The 15,401-nt window shown below is 38.0% G+C and overlaps 1 non-coding gene across 1 annotated transcript; it reads left to right on the top strand.

Annotated features, from left to right (window-relative positions):
* Positions 1–13,926: 13,926 nt before the first annotated feature.
* On the top strand, positions 13,927–14,070 carry LOC127679526 (small nucleolar RNA SNORA48). Its single transcript, XR_007976827.1, has one exon. It is a non-coding gene; the product is annotated as a small nucleolar RNA SNORA48 (small nucleolar RNA).
* Positions 14,071–15,401: the final 1,331 nt, after the last annotated feature.

Genomic DNA, 15,401 nt, shown 5'->3' on the forward strand with positions numbered 1-15,401 from the left:
CCTGCTGATAGTTCATGTGAAATGTTGGTGGATTTACAGAAAAGCTTTTGTGGGAAAGCAATACTTTGTAAATCACCATGATATATCAAAGAAATGACTATTGAAGTCATTATCTAGTTTCTGTTGTTGAGACAACAATTGTTAGATTTTAGATGACATTCAACAGGTCTCTGATTCTCAGATCATTTTAGTCATTCAACTAGTCTCACAATGTGGCTTTTTACTTCTTCCTTAGCATTACATTACATAGATGATAGGTACAAGGTACTTACAGAGATTGACAACATAAAAACTAATGTAAGGTATCATTGTGCAGAAAGTCCTTGTGCTTATAGAATATGCAGGTAACACAGCTAGAAAAATATATTTATATAAGGGACAGCTTTACAAAACTGTATTTTTAATGATTTATTTTTTAAGATTGTAATGCTTAATATTTTTCTTCACTTTTCTATTTCTAACCCTGTTATATATCCTGTTATATATACTTCCTTATTCTATTCAAATCCAAGGGTATATGTGTGTGTGTGTGTGTGTGTGTGTGTGTGTGTGTAAAACTAAATACATAAACACAGTCTATTCACTCTAAGCAATATTACTTGTATATATGTTTTCAGGACGGACTGCTAAGTGTTGAATAGCCAGTTAGTCTGCTCTTTCCTGAGGACAACTATTTCTCTCACTCTCAGCATTTCTTGGGTACTTGTAGCTCTTTATATAGAGTTGAGGACTTTTAGATTTTCTCCCATCCACATTAGCATGTTCATTGTTGTTGTCCTTGTTTAGGTCACTTTACATAGTCTTGTTGGCAAGACTTTATGGCTTTGGCGTCTCACATTACTAAGAGGATGCACTCACAAAAAAACTCCCTCTTTCCTTGGTTCTTACAGTCTTTCTAGCCCTCTTCTGTAATGATCTCTGAGCCTTAAGGTTTGGGAGTTTTATTATAGATGTATCCTCTGTAACTGAGCGTCACAACACTAAATTTTGATTGGACATTTTTTTTCTTTTTCTTTAATGGTAATTGACTGTTGAAAAGAGAAGTTTACATGATGTGCGGTAGACTACACTTATAAGGCACTCTTATGTGGGCATAGGGAAATTTGTCGAATGAAGTTAGGGATTATTTTGTTTAAGCAAAATGGTAGTTGTGGGTATTGTGATCATAAAAAGAGAAAGAGGCATGAGAATGTGGTATATGGCGGTGTGGGGGAAGGGGGGGGCCTCAACAGGCCCATGCCAAAGCATCTCTTCCCACGAGGGACTAAACAATCACTGGCATAGTATAGAATAGAGTTTATTCAGGGCATGGGATGGGAGTTAAGGGGGGTAGTAGAGGCAGAGAATGGCAGAGAGTGGGAGAGACTAGACAAGCAAGATTGTCCATGGCCATGTGGAGAGAGGGGGTGGGAGGAGAGCCCAAAAGGGGACAAGAGAGAAGCTGAACGTGAGAGAGATAAGAGAGAGAAAAGAGAGAGTGGAGGGGGTGAACAACCCCCTTTATAGGAGGTCAGGCCTACCTGGCTTTTGCCAGGTAACTGTGGGGTACTTAGAAATCTAACAGTGGGGTTCTTTTCCAATATTCATGACTTCATAAGCCCTGGGTATTTGGCTAGTTTTACAGTACTAGGTGTGGTTTCTCTCTTGTTCAGTAAGTCTTAAGTATAATTAGAGGAATGTTAGAAAAATCATACAGCACTTAATGTAGGAAGTAAATGAGTCAAAGAGTAACCAGTCAGATGAATTAATATACTATAATGTCTTAGAGATTGATCAATAACTGTACTCAATAAGATCACTCCAAGTTTCTAGAAGATTCAATATTTCATATTGAAGAAATCGTTATAGAACAAATACCTATTTTAAGACATCTGCCCTCTTATAGCTTCCATTTTAGGTCCCTGTTCTAAGCTGGAGGAGAAATTTTAGATAAAGTGTTCAAAGAAGAAGCATGTTTGGGTGTGAGTGGCCTAGTAACAGGATGGAGTTGGCTTAATGTTCTCTAAAATCAACAGAATGGAGGTATCTGCATTAACTAAACTCCTCCATGCATGTCACATTCCATCAAATAAGGCATTTGATTCCTACAAAGAAATCCTTTCATTATTTTAAAGCTGAAGAAGAGAGGTAGGAATAGTGATGCAAATTTCCTTCCATTGAGCACCATTTAACAGTGGAAGTAGAATGTAGGGCTCACTGGAATAGACTTCTCTTTCTAGAAGAGTCATCTTCAGGGAACCAGATAAAGTGGTCCACTTAATCATTGATCAGAACTCCTACACAGAAAGATCAATAATTAAAGAGGAATTATGATTATTGTATTTCTATTTCCATCCCATTAATGATTTTCTTATCGTAAGAAGTAATGTATATTTTATCAAAGGTTAAGTCATTCTCTTGAAGGCCACTCAACTAAAGAACACTTCTGTCATAGGCAGCCTACTATTCCTTCCTAGAGACACATCTGGGAGCCATTGAATAAATGGATTTACTTTGAGTGAAGAAAGTAATAACATATTCAATTTGATAGGAAGTGCTAACCCTCTGATTCTTCTCTACATTGCCACTGTAGTTATAAGGCAAAGCTGACATTTTTTTGATATTTGAGTACACACTTTGTCACATTCATTTTTCTCCTTCATGACTATCAAGTGCTTTATATTTTATTAACAGAGTACTATAGTTAGGAGGAATCATGTGTCTTGATTTGCTAGTTTCATCAGGCCTAAGGATTACTGACATTCATTCAGATTTTCATTCTATTGTCTATAAGTCTAATGTGTTTTCATTGCACCACCCAGCCAGATATAGATTTCTTCCTTTTAATTTCATAGATATAATATTTTAACATGTTTTTTACAATTGATAGCACTATGTGTAGGATATTTTAAAAAGCTAACATCATCTTACTCTGTAGAGGGATTTGGGCTTGTATTTAAACAGAAATAAAAACTTTATAGTAACCAAATATGACAAAATAAAATATAGTACGATAAAACAAAACTATCATATTGAGGCTTCTAAAAGCAACACAACAGAAGGAAAAGGGCCTAAGAGAAGGAAGACACTAATAAACCCCCTTATTCAAACAAGTATAGCTATGTGTATAAGAAATAAAATAAATAAATAAATTCTAATCTTTAGCTTTATGGTGTGTTCACAAATTCACAAAAGGTACTTGCTTCTTTAAAAACAAAGCCTATATTAATTTATAGCTTTCTTTGGCAGACAACTAGGAAACCCATGCACACACTATTTGTATATCTTTTGAATGAAACATGCAAGTAAAACCCTAGTCCTTTTATAAAACTATCTTTTTTAAAAGGATACAACAGAGGTTTCATTTTGCATATCTCCTCTGTTTAGGTAGTCAGAAATTGCTTTTTGAATGGTAACCTGAGCTTGTCCTGAGTTCAAGGCCTTATTCTGAAGTATGTCTCAGATGGTTGTCTATAGGGTTAGGGCCACAGAGGATCATCTTAGTGAGTATAACATGTCCTCTTCATCTTTTACCTTTTATCTCCCATCACTGGATTGAAGTTAGATATGAATGTGGTAAAAAACACAAAAATAACATAGAGCCTATGATAAGACTGAGAGAAAAAAAAAAAAACAGTCCCAACTGTAGCACAGATTCCCTGTTGTAACAAAGGCAATTGTACAAGGCCTATTATTTCATAAATTTCTAAGATGAGGAGTGGATTACTCTATTCACGATGCCACAGGCCTTGTGATCTGGTGACCACCCCTCTTTTAACACATTGCTATAAAGATGAAATTTCAAAATGAGACTATTGGGAGCATTTAAACAAATGCTTAGCTCCAGCCGAGTTAATAACTGCATTTTTCTCCACTGCATTAAAAAGAGCACTACTGTTATTTCCTTTGAGAGGTAAGAAAGGAAAACATAGATGTTAACAAGTCCAATCTAGTACCCTGGATTGTAATGGAACTAAGATCTCCATTACACATTTACAGAGTGTAAATCCTACATCCTCAAACACTTCACCAGATCATTTAAAATGTCAATGAAGCATTCAAATAATCTTAGGCTAAAAGGCTTTTTAAAAGATTATCTAGTTCTCAATGCAATTTGGTGAAAAGCCCTATAAATATATGCTGGCTATCACACTTATCAATAGCAAGTGTTTCATAGAACATTCCATCACATTTATAATGGTGAGGGTCAGGCTCACACATTTATTTTGCCTGTTACATCATCATAACACTAATTTTGGACATGGCTTAATCTCCACTGTGCCATTATACCATTACTCAGTCTCCCAGCACGGTTACAAATGTTACTGTGGTGTGACCTACAGCATACAGTTTTATGTTCACATCTACTTATGAAAGGCCTCTTGTTCCAGATGTCATATTAAACTCAACACAGGAAAGAAAAGCTTGAGTATAAAATCATGGGTGCTTTGGTTGATTTAATTTAGATTAACATTATTTTACTATTTTCTGATATATATTAATAGTATGTATGAATAAGATTCTATATGGGAACTAGCATAAACTCATCAAATCCATTCACACTTGTTCTACTACAACCCAAACATACACAAGCATGCAGAGAGAGAGAGAGAGAGAGAGAGAGAGAGAGAGAGAGAGAGAGAGAGAGAGAGAAAGAGAGAGAGAGAGAGAGAGAGAGAGAGAGAGAGAGGAAAAGGAGGAAAGAGGGAGGGAGGAAGAGACAGAAGCAGAGGCAGGGAGGGAGAGAGAGTTCTTGGTCTCACTATCCTATAGTCAGGTTAAAGATTTCAGTCTTTACATATGAAAGAGATCCTGTGGTGCTTATCCGTCTATGCCTGGCTTACTTTACTCATCACATGTGAGTTTCTTTCATTTTGCTACAAATGACAGGATTTCATTCTTCCTTGAGGCTGAGTAATACTCCACAATATATGTATCTCTATGTGGATGAATAGGTATATGCACACACACACACATGCATATATGTGTTTGTCATTTTCTTTATTCATCTGTGAATGACCCCATGGGCTAATTACATGTCTCTAATGTTTTAGTGAACAGTACCACAAGACATTGTCATAGTAATAAAACATTTGCACATATGCCCAAAGTACAGATACCTGAATACATACCAAATGTATTTTTTGGTGGTTTAAACATGTTTCTATTATTTTTGTGTGAGGGGTATTGGTGTGCAAGTTTCACATGCACTTACGGAGATCAGAGGCTAGCTAGTGGGAGGTGGTTCTCTCCCTTGGTCTTATGGGGCTGAGAAAGCAAAGTAAGTTCATCAGGATAGGGAACAAATGCATTTATTCACTGAAGCTCCCTTTCTAGCACTCTATTAGTTTTGCTTTTTCTTTGTCTATTTTTGTTTTCTTTACTATTTTTATTTTCTTGACTAGAATACCTACTGCTTTTCTCAATAGTTCTACTAATTGACATGCCAACAATAGTGTGTAAGAGCTCAATTTGTAGTACTCCACATCCTAATTACCCTCTCTAATTTTTTTTTAAATTTTCCTTTGTATGATAAACATTCAAACTAAAGTATGATGCTGTGCCATTGTGATTTGACTGGCATTTCAATGATAAGAGTCCTACACATGTTCCTGAGTATGCACACAAATGCATGCAGTTTAGAGTTCTCCTTTGAAAAGACACTATATGAGATCACTGCCCATTTATCATTGCATTGACTATTGTTTGTTCCTAATCCTGTGCTTGGAGAGCGGCTGGAACATTTTCTCCTCTTCTGTGGTTGTCTATTCTTTCTTTGCTCCTTTTGCTCAGGTGAAGCTTTGTGATTTGATGTGACCATCAACGTATTCTTCAGTTTCCTGTGCCAGAAAAATAATTGACTGTACAAATATCTCCAAGAATGTCCTGAATATTTGATTCCTTTACTTTAAGAGTTCCAAGTATTAATAGTGATAAGCATTCCTCAGTCACTTTTCTCTTCATTATGCTCAGAAAATAAAATTAGAAACTGGGGAAAGAGAAACTGTAAGAGCCACAGGACCAGGACACCTGTAGCTAATAGTATTTTCTAGACAGAGAAGTTGTACCCATCAAATGTCAACAAAATGGTTACATAATAAAGACCACTATAATAACTTTGCCAGTCTAAGTGCCAACTTAGGTAGGGAAAAAAATCACGAAGCTTCACTAATAGATGAAGAATGAAAGGAAATCAATGGGTGTGGGCAGAAAGAATGTTTTTACCATGGATGAACTCCCAATAGTTATCTAATCCCAAGTGCTCAAGGCTAAGTGTATTTGCATACAAACAACATTAAATGGGCAGAGTAGGTTAAATGTGCATGTATGAATATATTATATATTTAAAACAATAGTTAAAGAGAGCATATATTTGGGAGAAAATAAAGATAGGACACTGAAGAATTAGAAGATGGGAGAAGAGGTAGAATGATGTAAATCCAATGTACTCATGTAAATATTTCAAGCACTACACTTGAGATGTGGTGGGAGAGAGGGAGATTAGTGATCATCCATGTTTCAATCTTTTATTTGTGGATACCTTTCATACTCAGAATCACCTATTGAAGAGGCACTCAATTCTCCAGCACAAGCTTATCGTTTCCTTTCTCTAAATTTAGTTGGCTGTGAGAAAGTTTTATTCCAGGGTAAGTCTCTACTGTCGAATTGATTTATATGTCTTTTTCAATGTCAATGCCATGCCAATTTATATATTGTAATGACTCTGTAATTACTCTTGCTTATTTAGACTTCTTGGTTCTTTGTGGCTCAAAATGAACCCTGGGAATATTTTTTTGTCATTTTCTCAATCAAAGAGCACTTTCCCATGCTACTGAAAAGATATTTGGTGTCCTATGGAAAAAGTAGGGAATCATCTTGGAAAGCAGAATTAACCAACAACTACACAAACACTACCAAATACTGATTTAAACCATGACTTCATCAATACAACCATTTCATAATAATTCTGCACCAACCACTCGAACTTGCAACATATGTACTTTCATTATCTCATGTATGGATTTAAGTAACACAGGTTTGTTCATGGTAGTAGGAAAAAAACTCCGATGAGTTGAATAGCCAGGAAAGTGAGAGACAGTTTTCATATACTATCAGTATATTTTATAAATCGAAATGCTATCTTCTCTCTCTTTTTCTTTTGTTCAGTTTTCCTTTCTAAAAGAATAATAGAAGAAATGTGTTCACAATCCACTGTTTAGATACTCTGGAACAAGTGCAGGAGAGGTGGTTCACTAGGGGAAGTCCATGCTTTGAGAGATGGCGGACTTGAGTTTAACCCCTAAAACCCATGCAAAGATGGGTGGAATAATTTGAGCCAGTAGTTCTAATGCTCCTGTAGTGGGATGGGTGTTGAATATAGGAGAATCTCCAAAGCTCACAGAACACCTAAGCTATCACTCCATAGCAGAGCAATAACAAAGGCACTCAATCTAAACGAAAGTGAAAATCTTTAAACTACATCAAAGTTGATTTTTTGACATTCATATGTGTGCCCTGACATGTATACAGACTTGTACTCATTGTACTTATACACATAACATATGTGTGTATGTATATATATGTATGGCACAAAGAATAATATGACTATTGAACAACTGAGGAGGTTAACAAAAGAGAAGAGATGAGACATTTTTGAGAAATGTTAAGGATGTTGATTAAAGTAGAATTAACAATGGCTGCATGTTTGGTACAGGTCTTTGTAAACCATAAAATACAATAAATGAGAGTTGGGGTCATTTCACAGGCCTGTAATCCCAGGATTCTGGAATGAAGCAAGAAGTTCAGTCATTCTGGGCAAAGCTATCACACACAGTCAAACTGTCTCACAACAGCAAACAGAATTAAAACATTTTCACATTTGCAGAACATGTAACAAAATGTAAGAGAAATAACATCATAATGTATGCTGATCTCAAAATAAGACACTATTTTAGACTTTGACAGTAATAGTTTTGTATTGTTGTAATGAGATTAAATTTGAAATCCAACACTAGTGTGTGGGATCACTTGGGTAGGCAGGAACTTATTGCTAGACTAAAGGAGGTAGGAAAAGTTCATCATGATCAAGATTCCTCTTTACAGGTTTGCTAGGTAACTGTTTCATTTGTTACTTTTGTTTTGTTTTGTTTTGTCAAATTGACACAAACCAGAGTCATCCAGGAAGAAGACACCTTATTTGAGAAATATTTCCATCAGACTTGCCTCTAGGCAAATCAATGATAAATGACTGACCTTTCATGCTTAAAGTCTTGGAAGAACAGGAATTCAAGGCCCATACCTAAACATAGTAAAAGCAATATGCAGCAAACTGGTAGCCAGCATCAAACTAAATGGAGAGAAACTTGAAGCAATCCCACTAAAATCAGGGACTAGATAGGGCTGCCCCCTTTCTCCTTATCCTTTCAATATTGTACTTGAAGTACTAGCTTGGGCAATTAGAAAACATAAGGAGGTCAAAGGGATACAAATTGGAAAGGAAGAAGTCAAACTATCATTATTTTCAGATGATATGATAGTCTACCTAAGTGACCCAAAAATCTCCACTAGAGAACTCCTACAGCTGATAAACAACTTCAGCAAAGTGGCTGGTTATAAACTCAACTCAAGAAAATCAGTAGCCTTCCTATACTCAAAGGATAAGCAGGCTGAGAAAGAAATTAGGGAAATGACCCCCTTCACAATAGCCACAAACAGTATAAAGTACCTTGGGGTGACTCTTACCAAACATGTGAAAGATCTGTATGACAAGAACTTCAAGACTCTGAAGAAGGAAATGGAAGAAGACCTCAAAAAATGGAAAAACCTCCCATGCTCATGGATCGGCAGGATTAATATAGTTAAAATGGCCATTTTGCCAAAAGCAATATACAAATTCAACGCAATACCCATCAAAATCCCAACTCAATTCTTCATAGAGTTAGAAAGAGCAATTCTCAAATTCATCTGGAATAACAAAAAACCCAGGATAGCTAAAACTATTCTCAGCAACAAAAGAAATTCTGGGGGAATCAGTATCCCTGACCTCAAGCAATACTACAGAGCAATAGTGTTAAAAACTGCATGGTATTGGTACAGTGACAGGCAGGCAGATCAATGGAACAGGATTGAAGATCCAGAAATGAACCCACACACCTATGGCCACTTGATCCTTGACAAAGGGGCTGAAAACATCCAATGGAAAAAAGATAGCCTTTTCAACAAATGGTGCTGGTTCAACTGGAGGGCAGCATGCAGAAGAATGCGAATTGATCCATCTTTATCGCCTTGTACTAAGCTCAAATCCAAATGGATCAAGGACCTCCACATAAAGCCAGACACTCTGAAGCTAATAGAAAAGAAACTGGGGAAGACCCTTGAGGACATTGGTACAGGGAGAAAATTTCTGAACAGAACACCAATAGCATATGCTCTAAGATCAAGAATTGACAAATGGGACCTCATAAAATTACAAACTTTCTATAAGGCAAAGGATACCATCAAAAGGACAAATCGGCAACCAAGAAATTGGGAAAAGATCTTCACCAATCCTATATCAGATAGAGGGCTAATATCCAATATATCTAAAGAACTTAAGAAGTTAGACTCCAGAAAACCAAACAACCCTATTAAAAAATGGGGTACAGAGTTAAACAGGGAATTCTCACCTGAAGAACTTCGGATGGCGGAGAAACATCTTAAAAAATGCTCAACTTCATTAGTCATTAGGGAAATGCAAATCAAAACAACCCTGAGATTTCACCTTACACCAGTCAGAATGGCTAAGATTAAAAATTCAGGAGACAGCAGGTGTTGGATAGGATGTGGAGAAAGAGGAACACTCCTCAACTGCAGGTGGGGTTGCAAATTGGTACAACCACTCTGGAAATCAGTCTGGCGGTTCCTCCGAAAACTGGGCACCTCACTTCCTGAAGATCCTGCTATACCACTCCTGGGCATATACCCAGAGGATTCCCCACCATGTAATAAGGATACATGCTCTACTATGTTCATAGCAGCCTTATTTATAATAGCCTGAAGCTGGAAAGAAGCCAGGTATCCCTCAACAGAAGAGTGGATGCAAAAAAATGTGGTATATCTACACAATGGAGTACTATTCAGCCATTAGAAACAATGAATTCATGAAATTCTTAGGCAAATGGATGGAGCTAGATAACATCATACTAAGTGAGGTAACCCAGACTCAAAAGGTGACTCATGGTATGCACTCACTAATAAGTGGATATTAACCTAGAAAACTGGAATACCCCAAACATAATCCATACATCAAATGAGGTACAAGAAGAAAGGAGGAGTGGCCCCTTGTTCTAGAAAGACTCAGTGAAGAAGTATAGGGCAAAACCAGAACGGGGAAGTGGGAAGGGGTGGGTGGGAGGACAGGGGGAGAAAAGGGAGCTTATGGGACTTTCGGGGAGTGGGGGGCTAGAAAAGGGGAAATCATTTGAAATGTAAATAAAAAATATATCGAATAAAAAAAAAAGACAAAAAAAAATTACAAAGTTTCTGTAAAGCAAAGGAAACCATCAAAAGGACAAATCAGCAACCAACAAATTGGGAAAAGATCTTCACCAATCCTACATCAGATAGAGGGCTAATATCCAATATATGCAAAGAACTCAAGAAGGTATGCCCCAGAAAACCAAATAGCCCTATTAAAAATTGGGTACAGAGTTAAACAAAGAATTCTCACTTGAAGAACCTCAGATGGCAGAGAAACATCTTAAAAAATGCTCAACTTCATTAGTCATCGGGGAAATGCAAATCAAAATAACCCTGAGATTTCACCTTACACCAGTCAGAATGGCTAAGATTAAAAACTCAGGAGACAGTAGGTGTTGGTGAAGATATGGAGAAAGAGGAACACTCCTCCACTGCTGGTGGGGTTGCAAATTGGTACAACCCCTCTGGAAATCAGTCTGGCAGTTCCTCAGAAAACTGGGCACATCACTTCTGAAAGATCCTGCTATAGCACTCGTGGGCATATTCCTAGAAGATTCCCCAGCATGTAATAAGGATATATGCTCCACTGTGTTCATAGCAGCCCTATTTATAATAGCCTGAAGCTGGAAAGAACCCAGGTATCCCTCAACAGAAGAATGGATGCAAAAAATGTGGTATATATACGCAATGGAGTACTATTCAGCCATTAGAAACAATGAATTCATGGAGCTGGAGAACATCATACTAAGTGAGATAACCCAGTCTTAAAAGATCAATCATGGTATGTACTCACTAATAAGTGGATATTAGCCTGGAAAACTGGAATAACCAAAACATAATCCACACATCAAATGAGGTACAAGAAGAACGGAGGAGTGGCCCCTGGTTCTGGAAAGATTCAGTGTGGCAATATAAGGCAAAACCAGAACAGGGAAGTGGGAAGGGGTGGGTAAGAGAACAGAGGGAGGGAAGGGGGCTTATGTTACTTTCGGGGAGTGGGGGACCAGAAAAGGGGAAATCATTTGAAATGTAAATAAGAAATATATCGAATTAAAAAAAAAGAGGTTTGAAAAATGAGGTTTTTTTTTTTTAATACGAATGCAAGCAGTAAATTAATCTGGTGACTGTATTTATTTACCTTTGCTAGTAACCAATAACCACCCGAAAAAAAACACAATTTATTTCAAGCTGCATCTCAATAGCTATTAAATGACATATATTGACACTTAATGGTAATCTGGCTATCTCCCAGACATAATCCTATATTACTCGCTTATTATTATTGATCTGAGTCTTTCTGATTCAGATGTACCTTTCCATAGTATATTCTTGAACTCTCTCCTCATGGCTTCTTTTAAAACACACACACACACACACACACACACACACACACACACACACACACACACACACACATTGTCTCTCTCTCTGTGTCTCTGTCTCTTTCTCTTTCTCTCTCCCCCTTTCTCCTTTTCTCTTCCTCCCTTCTTCCCTCCCTTTCCTGGCTGCTGAAAGTATCCTCCCTATTTACCCTATTTGTTCTTTTGCTTAACCATTGGGTGATGAGCATTTATTGAAAAGGCAGAGAATAAATGGTAAAAACTATTTACACAAACTTGAGACTGGAAATTCTATACATAAGCATTACAATACTGTATCCATGTAACCCACATTGAAACAAGGTATGACGGCAGAGAAATCAACATTGTAATAACACAAGGATAAGCTTTATCCAATTCACAAAAGCATCATGTGGGATGATTGGTGTGGGAGTGCTCAACACAACGAGGGAAAGAAGGGAAGAAGGCTAAGAGAGCCATTAATAACTAGCCAGTAAGCATAACTCCTCCCATGATCTCTGCTTCAGTTCCTGCTTCTGTACTAATGGCTTGAGTTCCTGCCTACCTTCTATTTATAAATTGTGAGAAGAAATAAACCATTGTCTCAAGCTGTCTTCAGTAATAGCTTTTTTAACATACAAATAGACAGGAAAATAGAACAAAGGGCTTGATTAAAAAGATGGAATTACTCATAGAATAAGCAGACTGTTGGAACAAAGTCTGGTGCTTCGGGTCTTGAATAAGATCTCTATAACCAGGTATAAGTGATGGAAATATTTAGAATGGATATTGCACAATAATGGCCATAATCTTGGAGGAAATCTTTTCCCTTGAAATTTTATTTAAGTTTTGTTCCTAATCTAATCAGAACTAAGAAAGCTAGTTCTTTCCATAATTAGACAGTAGTGGATATAATGCATACTCAAGGCTGACAGCTTATACAAACCCTCAACTCAAGCCAGACAGAACCTCAGCCTGAAGATGGGGAAAGGGGCATGAATTTCCATCCCTATTTGAAAAGCTATTGAAAATTTCATAGTTGCTGGAAGAGGAAGTCTTTTTTTATTAATGCAGTTGATTCTTTCATTTTATGTCATGCACCCCAGTCCCACTCATCCCCCCATCATTCATATCTGTCCTTTCCCTTCAAACTTCCCCTTCAAAATATAAATTTTCACACACAGACACACACACATATGCACACACACACACAGCATAGAAAACATCATATGGCAGGTGTAGTACATCACAGTGAGTTCCATAATAAGTTCTTCTGTCTATACATCTTCATTTGCAAATGTCCTTTGCAATGCGTCATTGGTCTCTTTGGAGATCTCTGTCTTCTGTGACATCATCAATATTGGATTCTCGCTAGTCCTCCTCCCAGTTATCCTGTTGGTGCCCTATGCCATGGGGATTCGGTCGCTTTGGATAAGCTGGACTGGCCTTTTCACTCATCCCAATCATTTCCAGATTATATGGAGTTTATGTGGGTCAATTCAGAATTCTGGATCTGGGGATAGGTGGTTGCTTTGCTGACTGACAAGTACTCTTTCTGCTCTCCCCTATCTGCACAACCACTTGAGCTCTGCAGCACCACACAGGCTAGGCCACCCAATGGTGCAAGAGGCAAGGCTCTCCTGATCTTATACCCATAGGCTGTTTCATCAACACACATGTCCCTGGTGCCAAATCCCCCTTGCTGAGCAGGCATGGTGTTTTCCTCATTATGCTCAGTGCTGCAGTCTGCAAAGGAGCTTGGCCAGTTCTCTGATCCCACACGATCAGAGCTAGCTTTCCCATGCCTTCACCATCAGGGCCAGCTCTATTGTATTGCCCAGGTGAGGGTGAAGGGCTCATTCTCCCAAGTGCTACAGCCAGTGAGGGGGCAATGCTAGCTCTCCTGTTCTCCTGCCCTCAGTGCCTTCTCTCTCAACTACTCCAGGCTGCAAGTGGAGTGGACTACAGGATATCACACCTACATGCGCACCACCTGACTGAGACCTCACATCAGAGGAGGGGTGAGGCCAGCTCTCTCATGCTATTGCTCTCTGCCTGGCTCACCCACACCCCTACTAACAGGGTCAGCTTTGCTGTGCAATCCAGATGAGGTGCATGGCCTGTTCTCTAGAATGGCGCAGCTGTTAAGGGGCACCGAACCTGGACAAAGTGACACCTCGTTGGTGATGTTTGTCTTATATCAGCCAGGGACGAAGCAGATGGCACTCCTTTGTTCATCCTAGCATGATGCCTGGCTTGGTGGCAAAAGTTGTTTTATACCTAGGACACATGAAAATCAAATTAAATTGAATCAAATTGAATCAAATCAAATCAAATCAGTTTTTATATGATGTGATAGATCTACTCTGGATCTATGGTCCAGGGTAGGCTCCCACCCAAGAGAGTTTGGTCAGCACAAATTGCTCTAGATTGAAGACGAAAAGTGAAATGCAGAGATGGTTCTATAGTTATGAATACTGACTGCTGTTCCAGAGAAACAATCTCAATACTAGCACAGACAAGGCAGTTCACAAGAATCTGTTTCCAAATCGAGATCTGACACTTTTTTCCAGCCATGGTGGGTATCAAGACCCTGCAAAGAAGTGCACAGGCATACATATAGGAAAAATACCCATACAAATAGAACAGAATGCAAACATCTATAAGACAGAGAGAAAAGACTGAGAAGATGGATTGAGGAGGTGGGGATGAATTTGGAAGCAGCTGTTGCCAGCAGAGCAAATACGATCAAAATACATTGTATGGAATTATACGAGAACTGACATAAAATGTTTTAAGTATCAGACTTCAATTTCAATAAGAGGAGAGACAGCTCAGGTAGGAATTAGGCTCTGTTATGAACACAGAATGAACAATTAGGAACTAACTTCCTTGAAACAAGACAATAAACTGGTTAGAGGATAGAATCTTAGTAAATGGAAACATCAAGCTGAGGGAAGATCAAGGCTATAGAGACCTGACAACAGTCATGCCATAGGTCAGCAAGCGGAAGTTTTAGAAGGAGTATGGGGACTTTTTTCCTAAATTTACTCACCCTAGCTTTTGACAGTTGTGCCTGATGGAAAGATAAAGGAAGATGATCTAATGTATAATGCTTAAGTTGAGAAAATTTAGAAAAGCCCTTGCCAAAACGTAATAAACAGGGAGAATATCTTTGTTTCTACATTAATTAACTTTATTTTTTATTTTCTATATTCTTTGTTTATATTCCAAATGAATTTCCATTTCCTGGTTCCCTCCTCCCCCTAAGTCCAATAAGCCCTCTTCCCTCTGCCAGTTTCCCAGTCAAGCCCTCCCACTCCTTTGTCCTGGATAATCCCTACAATCAAGCCTTCCCAGGACTCAGGCCCTCTCCTTCATTCTTGGAATGATTTGATATGTGGTTTGTGTTTTGGGTATTCTGAGCTTCTGGGCTAATATCCACTTATCAGTGACTACATTCCATGTGTGTTCTTTTGTGAATGAGTTACCTCACTTAGGATGATAGTTTCCAGTTCCAACCATTTGCCTAAGAATTTCATGATTTTCATTGTTTTAATTGTTGAGTAGTATTCCATTGTGTAAATATACCAATTTTTCTGTATCCATTACTCCATTAAGGAC

Source organism: Apodemus sylvaticus, chromosome 2 (genome assembly GCF_947179515.1).
Source record: "Apodemus sylvaticus chromosome 2, mApoSyl1.1, whole genome shotgun sequence".
NCBI classification, from domain to species: domain Eukaryota; kingdom Metazoa; phylum Chordata; class Mammalia; order Rodentia; family Muridae; genus Apodemus; species Apodemus sylvaticus.